This window comes from Phascolarctos cinereus, unplaced genomic scaffold, assembly GCF_003287225.1.
Source record: "Phascolarctos cinereus isolate Bilbo 61053 unplaced genomic scaffold, phaCin_HiC Scaffold_5;HRSCAF=322, whole genome shotgun sequence".
Classification (NCBI taxonomy): domain Eukaryota; kingdom Metazoa; phylum Chordata; class Mammalia; order Diprotodontia; family Phascolarctidae; genus Phascolarctos; species Phascolarctos cinereus.
The window spans coordinates 426,777,895-426,791,622 of NW_027555958.1; the positions used below are offsets into that span (position 1 = coordinate 426,777,895).

Sequence of the window (13,728 nt, forward strand, 5' to 3'; positions counted from 1 at the left end):
ATTTGTAGTTTCATGCGCCATTATCTTTTTTATTGTACTGTGTTATGGAAATGTTTGCTTCGTTTCATGAATTGAAAATAAAATAAAATTTAAAAAACAAATAATTTTGCCTCTGGCCCTACAAGGTCATCCCTTAGCTGAAATAAATTTGGGGGGGGGGGCGAGGCAATGGGGTCAAGTGACTTGTCCCAGGTCACACAGATAGTAAGTGTTATGTGTTTGAGGCTGATTTTGAACTCAGGTCCTCCTGACTCCAGGGCAGGTTCTCTATCCACTGTACCACCTAGCTGCCACTGGAATAATTATTTCTTCACATCCTGTACAGTTTACAACTATAAGGACCTCCCAATCCTAACTACCCCTGATGTCAATCACCTCTCTCTTCCAATCAGTAGGAAACCAAATAGGGAGGCAGGAGTTGGCCAATGCAATGGTTCCTCAATTAATCAACTAGCTAATCTTCAAGCCTCCATCAACTACTGGCACCCCAACTCCCCATGGCTCATGTATGTTCCCAGTAGAAAGGGGAGATGGTCAGAAATTGCCATCACAGTGTCATCCCCAAGGAGAAACAAATCAGTGAATAGGAGGGAAAAGTGGGATGCTCACCCCAAATTCCTGCTCAGTATCATAAACCCCCCTCTCCCTTGCTCTTTGGGGAAGGGAAAAACCAATAATCCTCTCATGGAAAAATCTAGATACCCTGGGCTTTGATGCTATCAGCAACACAGCTTGTTTTAATGATTGTATTTTTAAAATACCTGGATTCTCTCTAATCATGTTATGAAAATATTACTGATAAAAATGGTTTCCTCGGCCTCAGAGGAGCAGCACCAATTACCTATGATGTAGGATTCCCTCCCAGGGCTTTTGCCTTCAGCAGTTTTTCTACTGTTGTTTTTATAATGAGTCCTGACTGAATAAGGTAGTCACACAATGCAAGTCTCATCAACAGCTGTGGCATTTACTTAATGTTCACTGGGAGCATGGCTCTGTTCCAGAAACTCTGCCTACCCTTTTCCTTCTTATCCAGTGGGTGTTTCAAGTTCCTTTTCCTTCCTAGTTACTCCTCACAACTGGTGTGATCACAAGGAGGTACATGTGACCAAATCCAGCTGCAAAACTGACACCACACTGGCTTTGAAGTCAGGGGACCTGGGTTCAAATCCTTCTTCTGGTCAGTACTACCTGCATGACCTTGGGCCAGTCCCTTCCCCTCTCTGGGCCTCAGTTTCCTTATCTGTAAGGGGTTGGTCTAGACGGCTTCGAAGGGCCCTTTCATTTCTCAATCTATGATTCTATACTGCTAAGCAAGGCTTAGATAGAAATGAATGGGAATTTCTGGGCTATAACCCATCCTCAGAGGTCACCTTCTCTTGTAGAATTATTGAAGCTTTCCTGAAAGGCCCTTGGTCAAATCTGACTGGCCTGTAAGAAAATTTACTACAAGCTAGAGGATGAAGGGAAGGAATTAGGATGGAGGGAGGTAGGGGAATGATGGTTTGTTTCCACACAATACCAAGAAGGGCTAAAACTTCCTGACCCACTTTGCTTTTCGGGAGTTTCTGCATTGCAGCTGCAATTGTCCCCTTCTTCCCATTCACTTCCCTTCTGCTCTATTTTTTTCCTGGCACTTTCACTGAGTTTTCCAGTAATTGGCATAACATTACCCCCAAAAGCTTTGCCCTGCTGTCTTTGCCTTTTGAAATTTAATGTGCAGTTCTCAGCTCCCACACATTGTAGTCTGTAAGACTAAAACTATCAACTAATGTTCTGATGCACATGGATGGATGAATGAATAAAGACCCTCATGTTCCCTAATAACATGCCACCTAACGCATGCTTTACAGGGCAAGGTACAAATCTAATGACTGAAGCAGAAATGACCTTTCTGATGATTGGTAGAAGTTGGGGTTCCGGAAACCTTTTTTTCAGTCAGCTTAAAGGTAATGAAGAAAAGACTGTTCCCCTACAAACACTGTCCTAGCCACAAAGCCTATAAATCTGGAAGATGGGATCATCCCTAGGTCATATAGGGTGGTTCAGAAATAGAACTCATTATATGCTGTATGGCCTGTTTTAAACAAGACAGTCAAACCCACACCTTGGATTCAATGCCTGATCGCTGCCTCTCCATACCTCAAATTCCCTCATTAGTACCAAAAAAAAAGTCAAAAATGATAACAGTAGAGCAGCTGGTGATAAAGCTCTTGTGGATTCTGGAGGAGAAAAATGAAAAGTTTGAGCGCTGTAATGACAGGACAAATCCTATAACCCCAATACCATTACCAAGCGGTATTCTGTATTACACATTGTAATGCAATGAGTCATCCTGCATGTGGCCCAGGTACCTTCAGCAATCACTCTCTTTAAAGAAAAAATGTAATTGAGTTCCCTTTGCACTGGAGTTGAATGGAAGATATGATCTTTCTGTGATTCTTTTTATCCTTTCTTAGCGTAGCAATTACATATCAACTCCCCTGTCTCTCACGACTTTAAATATCCTACAAAGCCCCTTGAAATGAATCCATGTAAACTTGCAAATGTGAGTTCACAAGAACTCCCAAATGAGAACCAGGAAAAGATTGGAGTGGGTACAAACTGGTGCATGAATGACACCCCCCTTTCTCCCCTACACGATTCAAAGCACTTCTTCTCTGGTCTAGAGGAAAACATGAAAGATGTGGAGCGTGAGGGCCTGGGTTTGAATCCCAAGAGTAGCCGTTTGTCACTTGGATAACCTTGGCCAAGGTCTTTAGCCATTCTAGGCCTCATTTTAAAAAGAAAAGAGTTGAATTAGATGACAAAGTCCCTTCCAGATTTAAATCTTTGGTCCTATTTTCACTTAGTGAAAGATAAATATAACTTGTCTCTAATGTCTATTAAATATAACTGGAAAGATAAATATAACTTGTCTGTAATGTCTAGAGAATAGAAATGTGATTTTTGCTATTATTATTCATCAAAATAAACATTTTTATGGTACCCTAAGAATTCCAAAGCACTTTCTTCACAACAACCTCATTAGGTAGCAAGTGTAAGTACTGCCATCTTCATTTTACAGATGACGGAACTGAGGTTTGGAGTGGCCATTATTTGCCCCCTGTCAGTCACAAAGGCCAGAAGTGTCGAGAGTTAGGACTGAAACCCAGATTTTCTCACTCCAAGTCCAGTGTTCTTTCTTCTATACCACACTGCCCTCTTTCATATTTCTTCATACTAAGACATCCAAATGTCCCAGAATTTGTTATAAGGGAGTTGAACAGCATCAGACTGTGAACAGAGCACAACACAAACTTCCTTTAATGCTATCTTTTTTATGTCTAATATATCTAACTTGTTTTTTAATGGCATTCCCTTGAAGCTCCCCAAGTCTGCACACTGTGAATGTCGCTCACCCACTTCTTGCATCCATATCTAAGTGGGTGCTTGTGCCCACTCACATAATTTTTCAAATAACAGCAGCAGCCCTGAACTAATGATTTAAGACTATGATGGTTTCTAAGAAATCCAGTAAATCTAGGTCTAAGCAACTAGCCCCTTTTGAAAGCTGCTTTACTTGCTGGAAACAAATGATTTCTTGGGTCAGTAAACATGACTCTATATGGTTCTTAACCATTTTTGTGTTATGGACCCCTTTGGTACCTGGTGAAGCCCAAGGACTCCTCAGAATGATGTTTTCAAATGCACAAAATAAAATCATTCATGTTGAAATAATTCAATATGGCTATCAAAATATTTTTCAAAAAAAAAAATTTCACGGACCCCAACCCTGCTCTACGAAATGAAGCCCTGGCAACAACAATATCAGAATTTAAAGTCAGAAGGGGTCTTTCGTTTTTCAAGACCAATCCATATAAATGAATCCTCACTACAACAAACCCAATAATGGTCATCAAGCCTTTCCTTAAAGACCTCCATTAACAGGGCAGCTAGGTGATACAGTGGATAGAGTACTGGCCCTGGAGTCAGGAGAACCTGAGTTGAAATCCAGCCTCAGACACTTGACACTTACCAGCTGTGTGACCCTGGGCAAGTCACTTAACCCCACTGCTTAGCAAAAAAAAAAAAAAAGACCTCCATTAAGTTGGAACCCAAAACCTCCATAAGCAGTCTATTCCACTTTCAGATTGTTGTACTCCTAAAGCATTTTTCCTTGCATGGACACAAATTCAACCAACTCCAGTGGGTGGGAATGGAAAGGAAGATCATGACATCCTTCCTTCCTACAATGGGACCCTACTTTCAAAAGTTGCCAAATCAAATTATTCAAGCTTATTCCAAACCCAAAGCATTGAATTCTCCTTCCTACCCTCATCCATACTGAGTGCTTCATAAATGTTTGTTGATGTTAATGATGTAGATGGAAGGGAAAAAAAAAGGCCATCTGCTATCTCATGAAGCCAGTCACTATGATGATGGCCTCATCATCAAAGCTGTAGGAAATGTAGACATTCAAGGTAAGACGCTGACCTCCCTATGAGATTAGGACCTGCATTAGATTTGTGTGCCCTAGCACAAAGTAGTTTACTAGAGCTTCTTGAGTTGATATTCTATTCTCCAAAGCCAGCCTTAGCTTAGAAACTACCTTTGTGACAGGACAGAAATTACCCTTAGAGATCACAGAATAGAAAGAAGATGATAGGTCCAAAAGATCGTAGAATGCAGATTCAGAGCTAGAGGGACCTTAGAGTTCATCCAGTCCAACACCTCATTTTATATATGAGGAAAGTGGGGCTCAAGAAGGTTAACTTCCCCAGGTTACTCTGTAGTAGAGGGGTGATGATTTGTGTGTTCCTTTTCTTCAATTCTGTTAGACCTTGGTTCATACTAAAAAGACTCCTCCATCACTGTTTAGAGAGAATTACAACCTCACCTTCTTGATGGGAAATCTCTCGGTCCTCTTGGATTATTCAATATAGTAGCTGTCACTAGGTCATTTTTGAAATTTATATAGATACCATTTCTTTTAGTCTCTACGTAAAAGGAGAATTTTAAAAGAATCTGGGCTGGTGATTCTACATTCGGAAGGTGGCCTCCAGAATGACTCAGAGCCCAATTATTCCAATTATGTGTTTCGCCCTCTCTCCTTCCCCACCACTCATTCAATGTGGCACCCCACTTATGTTCTTCCCATTTCAGATACAATCGCCACCAGGAACAGGCCTGAATGGCCATGGAATTTTGTTTGAAACAATATAATCCTATTTATTGATGGCTTATGCCCTACCCCACCCACCAGCCATCGGGGGAAATCTAGGCAAACACAAGATATCTACAAAACTATATTGTTAAAAAAATACCCCTAGATATGTTTTGACCAAGACCATATCCAGTAAGAGGCCCTTACTCTGGACACAATTCTGATTAGCAGAATTCCAAGAGCTTTTTGGCAGTCATATTACAGCACTGATTCACACTGAGCACACAGTATGAGTCCACCTCCTCATTTAACAGATAAGGAAACTGAGACCCAGAGAGATGACAAGGCTTATCCAAAGTCATAGCTAGGAAGTATAGAGCTGGAACTAGTTTCTTCTGAATAGCAGTTCTGTGTCTTTTCCACTATACTCTACTGCCTCTGCCCCCTCCTTTTGTTTCTATCTGTCTGTGTGTTTCTCTGGGGTGGAGGTGAGGAGAGGCAGTAGACTTATGATTTCATATGATTCACACATTGGTGTGAATAGTCAATAAACATTTATTAAGTACCTACTATTTGCTAGAAACTGTACTAAATGCTGGGAAAACAAACACAAAGAAAAAGTCCCCGCCCAAAAGGAGCTTATAATCTAATGGAAGAAGACAACCCACAAAAGGAAACGGAAAAGATGAGAGAGGAAATTGGTAGGTTTTAATTCCTGGTGTGGAAACTCCTTCTACCAATGAAGATCAGTACCTTATTTGTAAATTATATTTTTAGAAAGTTTCCTGATTCCTGTGAGAAGTTAAGTGACTTGACCATGATCTGACAGCTATTTGTGTATGTCAGAAGAAGGACTTAATCCCAGGTCTTCCTCATAACAGTTTCATACTGCACCTAATACCACTGAAGGCCAGTAAAAGATATAACACATGTATAAAGATATATGTATATGTAAACACATATATACATATGTGTGTATACACATACATGTCTACATATTTTTTGTTCAGTCATTTCAGTGGTATCTAACTCTTTGGTATCCCAATTTGGGATTTTCTTGGCAAAGATACTTGTGCAGTTTATCATTTCCTTCTCCAGCTTATTTTACAGATCAGGAAACTGAGGCAAATAAGGTTAAGTGACTTGCCCAGAGTCACACAGCTAGTAAAGGTCTGAGGCATGATTTGAACTCATCTTCCTGACTCTGGCCTGGCACTCTATCCATTGTACCACCTACTTGCCCATCTACATATATGCACATATATTATATATACATATAAACAGAAAGGACATAGTATCACAGAGAGGTCCTGAAAAAAGTCTCCTTATATATAAAACTAAGGGCAACAATGGACCATGAGATTCTAGCAAGGCAGCTTTGAAAAAGCAAGAAGAATAAGCATATGGTTAGGAATTTTGTCTCCCTTTTCACACATAAAGAAACTGAGGCTGGGAAAACTGAAGTGGATTTCAGGCAATCTCAGGGAAAGATAGGTAGTTACACAATTTTTTAAGCCCCTCTTCCCACCCCCCCAAAAAAAACCCTAGCCTTCTTCTCCAAGTCCTCTACTTCTATCATTAGCCTCTTTCTCTTAAGCAGCCATGGGGTCATTCACTACTTTTTAAGAAAATGATGTAGCTAGCACTGAGCAAAAAACTAATTTGCATCATTTGGTGGTTACATTTGCATATTGAGTTCAGAGCTCATAATTTCATGTGTATAAAATAAAACAATTAGGATGGCCTACTATAATTGTATTCAACCCCTGCATTAAAGTATTTTGGCCACATGAAATACTTATTAGAGTCTGAAAACCAGTTCATTTGATTACATCACTGCCTAGGGAAGCCTGGAATGAAGCAGCCTGGGGTTGCACCTGTTCAGCCCTGATTCTACAGAAGCAGAGTCACCTTGCTAACATGAGGATTAGGAAAGTATTGCTGGCTAGGACCGAACTTTCCTCCAAGGAAAGCACCAGTCTGTACATTTCTGCCTTTGCCATAACTGAGTTTCCAACGCTGGCAGGCACCCATGGTGAAGTGCCAATTAGAATCTTCCCTCCTTTCATTTAGCCACTTACTGGAGAAAGGCACAATGGTGAAAGTAACTTTACTACCCATTGCCCCTGGGAAGGGAATGGGAGTGGGTCCTTCTGAAGTAGAGGCAGCAAATTGGACAGAGGTCTGGACTTGTAGTCAGAAAGACCAAGGTTCAAATGTGGCTTAGGTATTTATTAACTGTGTGACCCTGGGCAAGTCACTTAACCCAGTTTGCTTCAGTTTCTTTATCTGTAAAATGAACTAGAGAAGGAAGTGGCAAACTTATTATCTCTCTCTAGAGATAATATTATCCATTCTGTCTGCCAATAAAACCCTCATGGGGTCACAAAGAGTCAGAAACAATTGAAAAATGACTCTAGAACAACAAAATCACTTGATTTGTTTTCTCCCACCCCAAAGCCTCTGCACTTGCCACCTCTTCTACTTAGAATTCCTACTGCAGTACACTCAAAAATACCAAATCCTTTCCCTTATTTGAAAACATTGTCAGTCCCTAGACCCTTCTCTCAGTGACCATGCTGCATTAAGATCACCTGGTCATTTCAAGTCCATTGCCCCTAACAAGTAACTCTGTAGCATTGAAATGAGTCAAAACCAACACCTACATATGACTTGGAGGACATCAGAACAGGCCCATATCCCCTAATCCCTCTAATCTCCACTATTTCCCTAACTGATTAATGTTTGAAAATCTACCATCAATCAGATGACTTCTCCTTCTGTAAAATTTTCCCATCTGTAAAGTGTAGGAAAAGAAATAGATCATTTCCAAGATCCGAAAATCTATAAAGCCTCCACCCATTTAGCCCAAGGCTTTTTCTCCTACAATCTTATTCCCTTGTGACCTTGTGACCTTGCCTTACCTATAAAATAAGGGAACTGGGCTAGGTCTCCAAGGTTCATTCGGGCTCTAAATCTATGATTCTGCCTTTCTGCATCATCTTGTCCTTTATCATGAGAAGTCCTAGATAAGACTATTGTGAGTCACATTTTTAAAAAATATATCCAATGAGGTGAAGGTGGATGGGCTGGAAATGAAAATAGACTCTTGGTCCAATCCCAAGTTTTTTCCTTCTGTCATGAGGAAATGAGCAGAGAAGAGGCAGGAGTGTGGGGGTGGGGTGGGGTGGGGAGAGAGAGAGAGAGAGAGAGAGAGAGAGAAGAGAGAGAGAGAGAGAGAGAGAAATTGCAGATAGGGAAAAGGCTGACTTAGCTGAGAGATTTCCTCTGGGAGGCAACAGCTTTCTCTATCTCAAGGGTACCGCATACGGCATCCAGAGGCAATATAACCTGTTTAATTTTTCACCACGAACTCATGGTGAGCTCCCCAACTCCCAGAGTATAGAGGAAAAAAAAAAGAATTGTATCTGGAAAACAACACAGTCAATAGAAAAGACTCCCAGATTATTTTGCTGCCTACTTCCTATCTGATTTCATCAGTCAGCACATATTCATTGAATTCCCCCAGTATCACAGAGCACTACACCTGGGTTTGTAGGGGGATGGGTAGGGGCATTAAAAAAAAAAAAGAACAGATGTGGTCTCTGGTCTTAAAGGGCTTAGTGTCTAATGGGAGGGCAAGTGGAAGCAACACAAATACTTTCAGATGAATTAAATAAAGATTACTAACATAGGGGAGGAGAAACAAGTCAGGGACAGGGCTGAGAGAAGAGGGAAGCAGGGAGGAGTGGGATTAGGAAGGACAAACTTTCTGAAGTTGGTGGGGCTTAGCCTTCAAGACAAAAGTGACATGGCAGGCAGGAAGGGGGGGGGCTGACGTGGGGAAGTTTAAGCAAAGGATCATCAGAAAGGAGAAGAGAGCAGGGCATGGAGATCCATCCATAAAGGAAGCCAGTTTAGTGGAAGAGAAGATTAGGGTGGAGTAGAGATAGAGGAAAAGCAGCAAGGAGGGCTGGGAGCTTTCAGTTCAGCAAATATTGTTTTATTCTCCATATCCCCTTCACTTCTAGCATCTGCTCTCAACATTTATTTGAACACGATGGTCGATATGTTCAATTTGTTGGTTTTTTGCCAAATTTTGTCATTTCTACCTCTAAACATGGGTCCATTTTTCTCCCTTTTCTCCACCTTAGATTCAAGTCTTCACTGTTTTTCAAGAGGATTAATGCAATAACCACCCCAACTGTTCTCCCTGCTTAAGTGACTCTTCTTTTCATCAGGGCTACACATATCTGCCAAAGGGATTCTCCTAAAGTGCAGGTCTGAGTAGGTCACTCCTCTACTCAATAAACTCCAGTGGTTCCCTATTGCCTCTAGAATCTAAGTAAATTACTTGGTCCTTCTGAGAATCTAGATCACTACATACCAGCATACTATGAGACAGGAACGCAATAATACTAATGTTGTTGTTCAGTCGTGTCCAACTCTTCGTGACCCCATTTGGGGTTTTCTTGGCAGAGATACTGAAGTGGTTTGCCATCTCCTTCTCCAGCTCAATTTACAGATGAGGAAACTGAGGCAAAAAGGGTTAAGTGATTTGCCCAGGGACACACAGCTGGGAAGTTTCTGAGGCTGAATTTAAACTTACATCTTTTTGACTCCAGGCCTCTGTACCACCTAGCCACCCATAATAATAAAAATAGCTAATGCTTATATAAAACGGTGCTAAGTGCTTTACCATTACTATATCATTTAATCTGAAACCTTAAAGGAAAAATGATGCCACTGCTCTGCCAACAAGAGAGTCCTAGCCCAAACAGTTACTCGATTTTGTCCATCCAACCAACAGTGAGACCAAAGATCACCCTTCCCAGGGTCTGATCAAAGACAAGACCCAGGAGCTCCAGGAGGTAAGGTGAAGCTCCAATTCAAATCCACTGCCAGGAAATTAGAAGTAAAACCATTTGTAACTGAAATGCCATTCTCTGACGCTCTCCTCCCCCATTCAAAAATATGCACGGAGGCACACTCACTCCTGCCCTCCTCCTGCCAACCCTTTTACTCCAGAGGAGACAGGAAAGGACAGCCCAGGCTTTTTCCTAATCAGTTGCCAAAAAAGATCTTCACCAAAATACAAACCCACAGGAACATCTCAGCAGACAACTCTGAAAAAGGTCCATCATCGCTACTAGCAAAGGCATCACTAGAAAAAGGGAGAAAAGAAGGGGGGTGGGCAGGAGAAGAGACATTCAGCTGTTCAGCTGTGTGGGATTAAAGGCCTTTAGCCTAAACTGAACACTCCTAAAAGCCCTAGGAGAACTGAATCCCCTGTCAATTACCGTCTGAGAAATGTAAACTTCACTTATAGAAGAGCTGCTGGGCCCCTTCTCATCCTCCCTTTCTGCCCCGACATCCTGACTCCAGGCTGGAATGTTCACTTTCTGGGCTGATGGAGAGAGCTGTACCAAGAGCTGAGAGAGAGAGAGAGAGAGAGGAGAGAGAGAGAGAGAGAGAGAGAGAGAGAGAGACAGAGACAGAGAGACAGAGACAGACAGAGACAGAGACAGACAGAGACACAGAGAGAGAAGCGCATAGAGACAGAGAGAGAAAGAAAAAAAGAAAGAAAGAAAGAAAGAAAGAAAGAAAGAAAGAAAGAAAGAAGGAAGGAAGGAAGGAAGGAAGGAAGGAAGGAAGGAAGGAAGGAAGGAAGGAAGGAAGGAAGGAAGAAAGAAAGAAAGAAAGAAAGAAAGAAAGAAAAAAGAAAGAAAGAAAGAAAGAAAGAAAGAAAGAAAGAAAGAATAGCTTCTTCACCCTATAAGTGTGTGCGTCTGGTGGGGTAGATTTAGTTCCCAAAAGGCCTGCTCTAATGCCTCCCTCAGCCAAGCAGGGATAGAACTGAAAAACAACTTAGTTAACCAAGGGTTAACCTAAAGACAGCTTGGTATGCTGAGGGTAATGAGAGATATATGCATATTCTTTCCCTTGTGTTGGTCAATTTGCACCATGATGCCTCTGAGCCAGCAATCCCCTTACTGGGACTATATGCCCCCAAGGAGGTCAAAGAGGGCCAATAGACTCCAAAATATTCATAGAAGCATTTGTATTTGTGGGGGGGGGGGTTTGGGGGAGAAATGGAAATACAGTAGGTGCACATCACTTGGAGAATGGTAAAAGCAAGAATGAATGTAACAGAATAATAGTGTACAGTTAAGTGAGAAATGCCAAATAGGAGGGATTCAGAGAAATATGGGAAAGACTTGGAAGAATTCCTATAGAGATAGTCTTTTTTCATGTTAATCTCCTCCTCTACCTTGTGTTGCCACTAGATTACAGCCTCTTATTGGACAGATTCCTACCATCTTTATTCTCTTTTATCTACATCCAGGTCAATGCTACAGAGGTTGATAAATATTTAAATGCATGGTTCCTGTCTTCTATATTAGAGATACCCAAAGAACAAGATGGACAATGCCTACAACAATGTAAGTGAAAAGAACACTAAAAGCAAGCTAAATCTTGAGTGATGGTAATGAAAAATCTTGTTCTTACAATGAAACACAGCCATTGGAGGGGTTGTTTGTGCTTAGCTGGGTTTTATTGTTAAAAGGAAGGATTTAATTCCCAGGAGTGGAGAAGGAGTGCATGTCCTAAAATGACTGATATAAAAACAAAAAGGCACCAATAAAACTTTTTTTTTGTTTTGAAGAGCTGGATTTGATTATATAAGGTGCCTTGTTGGCTCTCAGATCCCAATCTGCAGTCTGAAGGAGGCTGAGAAGAGAAGGAAGGGTATGTAGCACATTTCAGGGTTTGATGGTTCCGCAGCCTGCATATTTTTCAGTTCCCTCTCCTTCAGACCTAGCAAGCAGTGCCTGGGTTTTATTCAGCCAGGATCAGAGCCATCAAATGGTGGTCATTACACAGCCACCTGCATTAGAAGTTAACATTCTGTTAGGCACTGCACAAAACTGGTGAAACACGCATGCTTGAGAGTATCATTAAACATGGCCATATGAAAAAGAGAGATGATCAAATGGGCTAGACCTTCCCCCTTAACTTTTCCCAATGTGTTTGGACAGAACACCTCCTTTTACAATGCACTCTGTTATGCAGCCCTGGCATTGGATTGAAATTATGCCTCCTGGTGCATATGCTCATTGTCTTTACTGATGGACCTCTATACAGTGTCCACTACGATGTCACAGGGAGGTGATAAACGTTTGAGAAAGCAGTCCCTTATAGAAACATGTATTCTCATCTCACGTTATTAAGATTTGCTAACGGCTAAAGGCTCTAAGATTTGCAAAGGCTCTTTATCCTTTGTTTGAGATGCCTTAAGTCTTTGAAGAGGGGGAGGAGAGAAGGAAGAAAGAACCATGAAGAAGCTCCAGGCAACCCCCAACCCGCTGACCCACCAAGCTATCTGCCCTTAAATCAGCAGTCCAGTCTTACTGTAGGAAAAGTCTGGAGTGTCACTTAAAAGTTCCTTCTGGTCACATTCCTATCTGATCCTCCATCCCATTCTCCCCCGCCCCCCTTTCAGACTGTGCACTTGGAATGTCAATTGTAATAAGAACATACTTGTCTTACATTTTAATAATAATACCTTATACTTTTTTCAGCTTACTAATAATAAAGACTGATATTTATTTTTATTTCTGTTATACTGTTTTATCCTGTAAGATCGGGCATGTGTTATCTCTAGTGTACACATAGGAAAAACAAAGAAATGAGTCAAAATGAAGACTATAAGACTACAGTAAATTCAATTCAAGGTCATGTATCCATTTGAAGCTTATCTTGGTACATAGTGTGAGAGGTTGGACTAAACTTTATTTCTTCCAATTTTGGGACTGTATCAGAACCTGGGTCACCTAACTTTTTTTATTTTTTTAGGCAATTGGGGTTAAGTGACTTGCCCAGGGTCACACAGCTAGTAAGTGTCAAGTGTCTGAGGCCAGATTTGAACTCAAATCCTCCAGACTCCAGGGCCAGTGCTCTATCCAGGGTACCACCTACCTGACCCTTTCAATATTCATTTCATCATGTATATTACTTATCTATCCGATTTTGTTCTTTTGTTCATTCATTCTTTTATTCATTCTATCAACATTTCTTGAATGTCTATTGTGCTCACTTTGCCAGAGTGAGGAAACACAGATTAAATCGTTTAGCATTTTTATTCCCATCTTCAGATAAGAAAAATGAGGTTCAATGACTTGCCTAAGGTCACACAGCTAGTAAGCTTTGGAGCCTGTATTTGAATCCTGGTCTCTCTCAGACTTCTCCAAGTCCCAGTCCTTCTATACCACAATAGGCTATGCTAATCTCTTCCTTCTCTGGGTTGCTCAGAGTGCTTTAACATCTTGTGCCACTCATTTTAATTTGACTACTTATTGCCCTATAGGGCCCTCGAATGGCTTCATTTGTGTGTTTTGTGCCCTCAGCAATATTGACAGCATTCCTTTTGGATGCCTTCACCCACAAAAACCACTGCTAAGCACACAGGTGGTCAATAAATACTTCCTCAAAGAATAAGGAAATCAATGAATAAATCAATAACAATTGTTGGTTAATTGTATAATCAGACCAATCATGTTAATGAGAGTTATGATGTACAAAGT

At 41.1% G+C, this 13,728-nt stretch overlaps 1 protein-coding gene across 2 annotated transcripts in view; it reads right to left on the reverse strand.

Moving 5' to 3' along the window:
* The window catches only part of NOS1AP (nitric oxide synthase 1 adaptor protein), a 364,850-nt gene that overhangs the window by 203,080 nt on the left and 148,042 nt on the right, over positions 1-13,728 (reverse strand). The gene's annotated exons all lie outside the window — the stretch shown is intronic.